Raw genomic sequence first — 10,808 nt, 5'->3', positions numbered from 1 at the left:
GTTGCAGAGAGATGGGCGGACTGACCAGACCTAGGTCAGAGACTCAGAGCAGCAGGACTCAGGGTGATTGCTCATCTTAGAACCCAATACTCCCTCCAGACAGAAGCTCTTGGTGGTTTTGATCACAATCTTTGCATACTCCTCAACTCATTTATTTACCTTTCATTTTTTTTACTTGTTTTACATTTGAGTTGTGGTATTTTCTTATATACTTTGAGTATGATCTCCCTTTCTGATATATTGTTTGTAATTTTCTGTAGGTTATCTTTTCATCCTACTGACTGTTGAAGAGACTATGCTTTCACTCTTTTCTTGCCTTAGAAACTTGGTGAATTTCATTTGACCCTATATCCATGAGTTTACTTGGGGCTCTTTATTCTTGTCTTTAGGGCTATGCACGCGTTCCTATGTCACTATCATACAGCTTTGATCCCTGTATCTTTGCAATGTATTTTGAAATCAGGAGGTGAGAAAATTTGAAATTAGTTCTCCAGATTATTGTGTCTGTTTGGAGTCCTTAGAGGTTCCATATATATTTTTGGATTTCTTTTTTCCATTTCTGGCTAAATGAAATTGAAAGTGTTTGCCTCTATCCTCTCTTAGGGTCTGGGAAACTTAAGGTGTTGCTGAGAGCATTAAGTATCTCCCAGGCCACTGAGGTCACATCAGGCAACAGGATAGTCTCTGTTATGTGAACTTTTTGTCCTCCCCTCCCCTAGAACTCAGAAGATTCTCATGTCCATGTCAGGCCATTCCTGAGAGTGATGGATTGTTTAATTAAATAATGGACTCATTAGAGACTGTGGCCCTACACACATGGTCCTTCTTCTAATGTTTCCATGTTGGAGAACTCTAGGGTTGGTGGAGACTCAAGGAGGAAGGAAAAGAACAGTGACTAGAGGAGAGAAATCATGAAGGAAGTAGAGGGGAAACAGCGGGAGAAGGAGGCAAGCAAGGTCGTGGGCAGAGATGCATGGAGACAGTGACCACCTGGAGGAGGAACGCGTGGAAATGGTGTCATTCCTCGTCACTCGTAGACAAGCTGAGGGTGGCAACAGGATGTTGGATGTCAAAGACCCACTTTTTCATTGCAGAAGTGAAACACTGAGGCCCTGGGAGGTCCCTGGAGAAAAGGGCACCAGGGGTCCCAAGGCCAGGTTGTGAGGAGCACAGGGTCCCCTGGTCACATCCTGACTCTAAATCTCCCCTTTGCTTTCCCACAGCCACTCCAGATGAGTGCTGCCCTCAGACACCAAGAAACTGCATGGTGCATATTGAGGATTTGGAGGAGAGCAAGACTATAGAGGTCATTTATTTCTTCTTTCGTATCTTTTAAAAATGTTCTCTCTTTTTCTGATCAATAGACTCTTCTTTGCAACCCTTCCCTTTCTCCTCTTTCCCTCTTTTTCTGATTAGCCTTCTGCAGGACCTGGTCTCCTATAGGCACTTGGGGACCTAGGAGCTTATATAAAATCTATGAATCTATCTTCAGTCCTATTCCCCCATTTTCTGAGCATTTCCCTACTCCTGACCTCATGTCTGCACCCTTGAACCTGGTTTTGTCACCACGAGTGGCCTGAGCAGGAGTTGAGGCTGGAGTCAGCAGGTCTGGACCCACACAGCTGAAGGGCCCCCATGAAGTCTGCACTGCCCTGAGCTACCCCATATGGTTGCTTTCCTACCCTGGGAGGGATTGGACCTGCTTGACTGATCTCTTCCTTCCAGATACCAAAAAGATATCTGGTCATCTTTTTGAAGACTGCTTCAGGAGAAGTCAGCAGCGATGATGAGGAAGACCTGGAAGAGCAAGAGTGAACGTGGGACCTGGGGTGAAAGGTGAGGCAGACGAGGGCCTGTGTCTCTGTCATGACCCCATTCGCTTGTTGGTGCTTCAGAATCACCAGCAGAAACCATGGGGTCTGCTTCTGAGGGTCACCACAAATGTAGAGACAAGAGGGTGGTAACAATCTGTGCAGACGAGGGGAGGATGCCCTGAGCATGTCTCCCCAGGGCACAGGTCCCGTCCACAGACGCCCCCGAGGTTGCTGGACTGGCTCTTCTGGCAGCTCTTACATTTGCAGGGAGGCTGGGGGGCACTATGGGGCCACCATGTGCAGGTGTCCAGGAGCTGCTGTTCCAGAGTTCTCTCTTTAAAGATCCCCCCGTGGGGGTTTCCTCATCTCCCTCTGCAGGATCCAGCTCTGCCCTCCCAACCCCGCTAAAGGCAGCAGGGGGAATCCCTAGTCCATCACCAGCTGCAGAGAGAGGTTGGGGCGGCCCTGCCCTCCCCAGTCCTGGGCTCTGGGAACAGAGTGAAGGAGACACAGGTGCCCAGAAGTCGTGCAGGCAGGGCGTCACCTGGCAGCTCTGCATCCCTGTGGGTGCTCCCTGGTCCTGATGGTCCCAGCCAGCCTGGGGGTGCCCGAGTCTGGGGTCTCTCAGGATCTGGAACCCTGGGGTCCTAGGTCACCTCAGGGCAGCATCTCTCAACCTGAATTTGGAGGTTCAGTAGATTCTTTTGTGTATGTGTCCATCTGAAGACACACCAGAAAGCAATTTAGTCCTTTGTGCACTTGGGATGGTGGTGCTAGTGGTAAAGAACCCTCCTGCCAATGCAGGAGACACAAGAAAAGGGTTTGATACCTGGGTATGGAAGATCCACTGGAGAAGTACATGGCAACCCACTCCACTGTTCTTGCGTGAAGAATCCCAGTGACTGAGGAACCTGGTGGGCTATCATCCATAGGGTTGCTCAGACTCAGACATGACTCAAGCGACTGAGCAGCCCACTTGGGATGAGTGGCAGAATTCAAGTTACTCATGTTCCTTTTATTTTGTTCCCAAGTCTGTCATTAATAACATATCTTGTTTTATTATAGTTTGAAAAGAAATGTTTTCTCTCAAATTTCAATGTTGCAATATGCTAAACAGTTAAAATGTACTTTTTATAATATAAAAACAGTTTAAAAGCAGAAACCTCAGAAGAGTTTGGTTGGGGCTTATAAATGATTATTCAGGAAAACAGAGATTCCAGGTGATTGTCCATTTCCAATGCTCAGGTCTCAGGAGCAGTTGTACTGTGTAGGATGGGTGGGCAGGTTCTTCTACCCTCTGTGTCATCTGACCTCCTGCTCCTTCCAGGGCCTAGAGGGAAGGGGAGACCCAAGCTTTCAATCCTGAATCCCAAGTCCCCTGTTCCTTTGCCTGAGTCTCACTGTCCAGGGGACCCATCAGTTGAGGTTTGCCAGCCAGATGCCCAGGTGTACTTGCTCCTGTGGAACATTTCTAGACACTCCTTACTAACAGACAACACCCTCAGCAAAGAGCAGCAAACAGACCCAGTGCCCTGCAGATCTGAGCCCCAAAGCCAAGTCTAGATGCTGGGAAGTCTTCTGGGTCCTGCTCACCCTCCCCAGGGAGCCTTCCTCTGTCTGACTCTGCACATCCCAGGGACTCCATCACCTGTGTTGTCGTTGCAGGCTCTCATCTGAATCCCTGAAGACCTGGACCTGGACCCCATCCTGGACCCCAGAGGTGGTGGAGCCCACACAGCACCAGGAGCCTCATCTGGATCAGATCAGGGGAGGCCTCATTGCCTCTCTCCTGAGAGTCCTCATTTAGTACAGCTTCATTTGTTTTGCTGCGTTGATGTAGTATTAGTTTTATCTACAGTTTTATCTTTATGTTCTGTATATATCTGTATGTTCCATATATATAAGTAAGTTTTTCATTAAATGTTTTTATCTATTTACTTTCAAAAGAACTTTTTGTAAAAACACATATGTATAAAGTAACCCCCCTCAACAGAGGTAGAACTTAAGAAATTGTCATAAACCAGTCACCTTAGTGTCTACCACCGGGATCATTTCCCCCTTCACACAACTCAGTCTTTGTTGTTTAAGAAACTGCAAATTTATTTCTAACATCTATCCTTCTGTCATTGTCTTTTAGAATTCTGTTTTCTCATATCTGCTCATTCCAGTAGTCATAGGAGATCAATATTACCCTTTCAAGACTTGCATGTCAGGATTTTTCAGAACTCAGTCTGCTTTCAGGGTAAAAAGTTCATGATCCATCATTGATCTCCATTTGTAGCTTAAGCGTGTTTCTCTCTTTTCTTCTGACACAGAGGATTTCTCTCCAAAAAGGCTCTTTACATTTTAGTTGTCATTCCTTATATTTCTCCTGCTCTTTTATTCCAGCTGCCCAAAGGACTATTCTCATTGACTGTGTTCTCATGGTGTACATTTGTCTCCCAAACTCATTTATTTTATAAGGTAAGTTTGTAAGTCTTAATCTCTCTCACCGAGCTCTCTCATCACCACATCCCTCTCCTCTCTGTAAACAACTTCTTTGTTCTCTGTTTCAATGACTACATTACTGTTTGGTTATTTTGGTTCACTGGTTTTGATTTTCAGTTTCCACATTCAAGTGACATCATACTGTATTTGTCCCTCTGTCTGACTTATTTTCCTTAGCATAAAACCCTCTAGGTCCATCCATTTTCTCACAAATGACAAGATTTCATTCTTCTTTTTGGCTGAGTAATAATCCAGGCATACCACAGCTTATTCATTCATCTCTTGATACACACTTTGAAAAAATACCCATAAATGGAATTGCTCAATCATATGGTATTTCTGTTTTTAGTTTTTGGGAAAACTCCATACTTAGAGTATATACCTTAAGATATCCCCCAATAATTCACCCTAATATCTAAAGTGGGTATTTTCTAAATAACTGAATTATTTAGACTGACAATTCAGTTCAGTTCACTTCAGTTCAGTCACTCAGTCATGTCCAGTTCTTTGGGACCCCATGGACTGCAGCACACCAGGCCTCCCTGTCCATCACCGCTCCAGGAGTTTACTCAAACTCATGTCCATTGAGTGGGTGATGCCTTCCAACCAACTCATTCTCTGTCATCCCCTTGTCCTCCTGCCTTCAGTCTTGCCCAGCATCAGGGTCTTTTCAGTGAGTCAGTTCTTCCCATCAGGTGGCCAAAATATTGGAGTTTCAGCTTCAGCATCAGTCCTTCCAATGAATATTCAGGGCTGATTTCCTTTAGGATGGACTGGTTCGATCTCCATTCAGTCCAAGGGACCCTCAAGAGTCTTCTCCAACACCACAGTTCAAAAGCATCACTCCTCGGTGCTCAACATTCCTTATGGTCTGAATCTCGCATCCATTCATATTCATAACTACTGGAAAAACCATAGCTTTGACTAGAAAGACTTTTGTTGGCAAAGTAATGTCTCTGCTTTTTAATATGGTGTCTCGTTTGGTCATAACTTTTCTTCCAAGGAGTAAGTGTCTTAAATTCATGGCTACAGTCACCATCTGCAGTGATTTTTGGAACCCCCTCAAAAATAAAGTCTGCCACTCTTTCCATTGTTTTCCCATCTGGCATGAAGTGATTGAACCAGATGCCATGATCTTTGTTTTCTGAATGTTGAGCTTTAAACCGTTTTTTTCACTCTCTTCTTTCACTTTCATCAAGAGGCTTTTTAGTTATTCTTTGCTTTCTGCCATAAGGGTGGTGTCATCTGCATATCTGAGGTTATTGATATTTCTCCCAGCAATCTTGATTCCAGCTTGTGCTTCAGCCAGCCCAGTGCTTCTCATGATGTACTTTGCATATAAGTTAAATAAGCAGGGTGACAATATATAGCTTTTGACGTACTTGTTTCCTGATTTGGAACCAGTCTGTTGTTCCTTGTCCAGTTCTGACTGTTGCCTCCTGACCTGCATACAGATTTCTCCAGAGGCAGGTCTGGTGTTCTTGTATTCCCGTCTCCTTAAGAATTTTGCAGACTTTGTTACTGTCCACCAGAATCGAAGGCTTTGACATAGTCAATAAAACAGAAGTAGATATTTTTCTGGAACTCGCTTACTTTTTAAATGATTAAATGGATGTTGGCAATTTGATCTCTGGTTCCTCTGCCTTTTCTAAATCAGTTTGACATCTGGAAGTTCATGGTTCACATACTGTTGAAGCCTGGCTTGGAGAATTTTGAGCATTACTTTACTAGTGTGTGAGATGAGTGCAATTTTGTGGTAGTCTGAGCATTCTTTGGCATTGCCTTTCTTTGGGATTGGAATTAAAATTGACATTTTCCAGTTCTGTGTCCACAGCTGAATTTTCCAAATTTGTTTGGCATATTGAGTGTAGCACTTTAACCTTGAAGTGAAAGCTGCTCAGTTGTATCCAACTCTTTGCATCCCCATGGACTATGCACTCCATGGAATTCTTCAGGCCAGAATACTGGAGGAAGTAACCTTTCCTTTCTCCAAGAGATCGTCCCAACCCAGGAATGGAACCCAGGTCTCCTGACTTACAGGCAGATTCTTTACCAGCTGAGCCACAAGGGAAGCCCTTTTCTATGTTAACACTATTGAAAATCTTGCTTTTATGTATATTCCTCACCAATCGATATTGTGTAAGATGATACATGGTAGACTGTGGAAGAATTCTTATCCCCTCTCTAACGCATGATGCTAATTTCAAGTATTCATTTAAGCTTTCCTTGACTACTTATTATAACATGCTCTATCATAGTAAAGAAAAATTAGCTAATGTTATCTTGGATGTAGCTTGGGTAATAGAAAGGGCAAAGGTTGAAATTTTCTGGTTAATATTCAAAGAATAAGGAAACCTATCTAGCAGCTTAAATAGGCAATTTACTACAATTCCTCATTGCAGTAAATCCATGATTATTAAATGACACAGATGACAGATTTTGTTTTACAACTTGAGCTCTGTGCAACTCTTCTCAAAATTTGCTGTGAGACATATTGGAATGTCCTCTACTTGTGGAGCAGAAAATTGGCACAATCCCGTCTTTCCCTTGGTGTTGATAAGCCTTAAAAAAGTGGTGGTTTAAAGACTTGGACTCCTTCCAAGTTGGTCTTAATTTTAGTTTACTACCCAGCATAGAAATGGCAACCCATTTCTAGCTACCAGATACCCTAACCACCCTAAGACTGCTTCAGCCTCTGTTACTGTGATGTCTTGAAACATGGTCTCCAGAAAAGAAATGGATCCCTGGCAACTGTTTGCAATATTTAGCTACCAAATAGCAAATAATATTAGAGACAAAATATGTGTGGGTGTTGTCAGTATCTTTGAATATGTTTGTATACTTTTATATTTTAGGTTAGTGAAAAAACTTGAATGCTCCTATAAAATACATGGACTTCCCTCGTGGCTCAGAGGGTAAAGTGTCTGCCTGCAGTGCGGGAGATCCGGGTTTGATCCCTGGGTCAGGAAGATCCCCTGGAGAAGCAAATGGCAACCCACTCCAGTATTCTTGCCTGGAGAATCCCATGGATGGAGGAACCTGGTAGGGTATAGGCCATGGGGTCGCAAAGAGTCAGACATGACTGAGCGAGTAGATAGATAGATAAAATACATTGTTCAATTAATATTATTTTTCAGTTACATTAATACATATCAAATATACAAACATGTGCACATAACTAAAAGTCTAACAATTTAATAACAAAAGTATAAAAATAAGCCACAATAATGAGGTAATAAAAAACCTAGATAATATATATAGAATGAATAATAAATCAAAATTGAAACCTAAAACTATGCTCAGAGATGAAGAGACCAAGTTTGTTAAACATTAAACAGAATAATTTTTTAAATTTAACTAATGATTAAAAGAAATGTAGTTAATTTATAGATGGAAATTAATACACCAAAAACAAAGCAAATTGAATCCGTAAAATGTATTAAACAGTTCAGGAACTGATGGCTTTAAAAAAAGATGAAATGGTTTCTGATAAATCTAAATAAAGATGAAAAGAGTAAAAAAAAACCAGTAACTAAAATGGAATAGCTAAAATGTATGTGTGCATGTGTGTGTGCATGCATTTGTGTATATATGACTAGATTGTGGTGGCAATTCAATGAATTTGAAAATCTTGAAACAAATTATACTCAAGCAGAGCCAGAATTTCATAAAATTAATCCAATGAAGCACAAATAACTTAATGAATCAATATTCATAGTAAATAATCATCAAATCAAAATTTAAAAAAAAACAAATAATGGCTTCTAAAAGTTAGTCAAGTTCAAATTAATTTTATGGGGCATATCCTATTTCTATGACAAATAACAATTCTCATTTTATAAAACAGCTACTGAGCATGGAAAAATACAGTCTTCACTAAGTTTAAGCAATCTTGATTCTAAGCTGGATCACTCCAAAATAATTGCTGGAGACACAGGTTCGATCCCTCAGTCCAGAAGAGCTGCTGGAAGTCCACACGGCAATCCGCTCCAGTATTCTTCCTGGAGAATCCCATGGACAGAGGAGCCTGGCAGGCTACAGCCTATAGGGTCGCAAAGAGTCAGACATGACTGAAACAACTGAGCACTAAAGTGATATTTATGAATGAATATATATATTGTCTTACAAAATATTAGTAAACGTGTTTCAGATGGCCATAAGAGAATTATGATCTACATTGATGGTTTCTTTAGAAAGGAATACATTTTATGTTAATACTGTATGTGATTCCAGTGAGTTAAAGCTATATAATCAGATTGAAAATTTCATGAAAAAGATTTTACACAAAATTTCATTTAATTAAATAAGGCAATCAACCTCTTAATAATTCGTAATTATATTAATAAAGAAGTTATGTATGAGATATATATTAACCTTGAAAAGAACATATTACCCATACTAGGACTAAGGACAGAATGCATGTGCTTATCTGCTAAGGCTTGTATAACAAATACCACAGACTGACTGACACAAGAGAATTGTGAAAAGTGAAATTAAAAGTTGCTCAGTCGTGTCTGACTCTTTGTGACCCCATAGACATAAGTCCATGGAATTCTTCAGGCCAGAATACTGGAGTAGGTAGCCTTTCCCTTCTCCAGGGGATCTTCCCAACCCAGGGATCCGACCCAGGTCTCCCACACTGCAGGCGGATTCTTTACCAGCTGAGCCACAAGAGAGCTATATTTTTTCATAATTCTGGGGGCTGGAAATTCAAGATCTAGGTGCTGGCAAAGTTGATTTCTGGTATGACCTCTCTCCTTGGCTTGCAGACCCTTTTTACTGTATTGGCACATGGCCTTTTCTCTGTGTGTGCTCTTGGTGTCCATTCTGCTTCTTACAAGGACATCAATGTTATTAGATTAGGGCCCCGCTCTTTGACCTCATTTCACTTTTAATTACTTTCTTCAAAGCCCTTATATCCAAACACAATCATGATGGGAGACAGGGCTGGATGTTTTGTTGTCATCATAAATTACATATTACATATTACATCATAAATTACATATTACATATGCATTAACATAAATTTACATCTATGTTATGCCTTGGTCCTTTAAATCATACAGGGACAAGCAGAGAGATTTTAAACAAGAAATATTATAATAATTGAGTTTCCATTTAGTTATGTAGTTCTCTCCACCAGTCTTCTTTATTTTGATGTATGGCTTCAAGTTGCTGTCTAGTGTCCTTGTGTTTACATCAGGAAGACTCCTTTCTGCATTCTTATAGGGCAGGTCTACAAACAACAAATTCCTTGAACTTTTGTTTACCTTGATTTTTTTTTAATTGAAGTCTAGTTGACTTACAGTTCTGTGTTAGAAACAGGTTTATAGCAAAGTGCTTCCGTTGTGTACTTACATATATGTGTCTATATATATGTATATTCTTTTTCAGATTATTTTTCATTGTGGGTTATTGGAAAATATTGAATATAGTTCCATATGCTATAAACTGCTTAAATTTCTTATTGAGTTTGAAATTTTGCTAATCAGATATGGAATTCAGTGGATTATTTTGTTGCTATTATCCAGCAGTTTAGGAATGCCACCCCACAACTTTCTGGCCTCCATCATTTTTGCTAAGAAATTGACACTTAATGTTGTCAACCACTTGTTTGTGGTAAGTAGCCTCTCTCCTTTTGATTTCAGGGTGCTCTCTTTGTCTTTTGACAGTTTGATTATAATGTGTCTCAATGTGGATACTGTTGTATTCATTCTTCTTGGAGTTCATCGCTGCTGCTGCTAAGTCGCTTCAGTCGTGTACAACTCTGTGCAACCCCATAGATGACAGCCCACCAGGCTCCCCTGTCCCTGGGATTCTCCAGGCAAGAACACTGGAGTAGGTTGCCAATTCCTTCTCCAATGCATGAAAGTGAAAAGTGAAAGTGAAGTCGCTCAGTGGTGTCTGAAGGATTACATATCCTATTTGTGTAAAATCATATCTTCCACCAAATTTAGAAACTTTCAGCCATTGTATCATCACATACTGTGTCACTTTTTCCTCTCCCACTGGGACTCCTAGTCTGCATTATCAGTAAGTTTGATGATGTCTTACAAGCCTTTTATGCTGTTTTTTTTTTTTTTTTGTCTCTATTAGTTTTTCTTTCTGCCCCTCAGACTGGATAACTGCAATTGATCTCTCTTATATATATACACTTTTGTCTTCCTTAAATCTCTTGTTGAAATTCTCTAGTGATTTTTTTTAATTATTTTATAAAAAATAGTTTAAAGCTCTCCAACTATTTTTAAGTTGCCTTCTTGATTTGATATTTATTGATTGCTATAAGCCTTTGACTTTTTTTAAGAGTTAAGCAAAATCAATTCTGATTTTTTTTGTTTACTTTTACTATGTTTGTAGAGAGACAAACTATACAATCATTTTGTACCTTTTATACTTTTCAACTCCAGAATTCTTGTTTGGTTCCTTTTTTATAGTTTCTCTCTTTATTGATATCTATCATTCTTGAGGCATTATTTGCATAATGTCCTTTAGTTTTGTCCATAGTTC

The 10,808-nt window shown here is 40.5% G+C and overlaps 1 long non-coding RNA gene across 1 annotated transcript; it reads left to right on the top strand.

Moving 5' to 3' along the window:
- The first annotated feature begins 54 nt into the window (after window positions 1-54).
- Window positions 55-3,747, top strand: LOC112441779 (uncharacterized). The gene is made up of 3 exons (XR_003029643.2): window positions 55-1,306; window positions 1,726-1,836; window positions 3,480-3,747. It is a non-coding gene; the product is annotated as an uncharacterized lncRNA (long non-coding RNA).
- Window positions 3,748-10,808: the final 7,061 nt, after the last annotated feature.

Source organism: Bos taurus, chromosome 16, assembly GCF_002263795.3.
Source record: "Bos taurus isolate L1 Dominette 01449 registration number 42190680 breed Hereford chromosome 16, ARS-UCD2.0, whole genome shotgun sequence".
In the NCBI taxonomy this organism is placed as follows: Eukaryota; Metazoa; Chordata; class Mammalia; order Artiodactyla; family Bovidae; genus Bos; species Bos taurus.
This window is presented reverse-complemented; position numbering and strand designations above follow the sequence as displayed.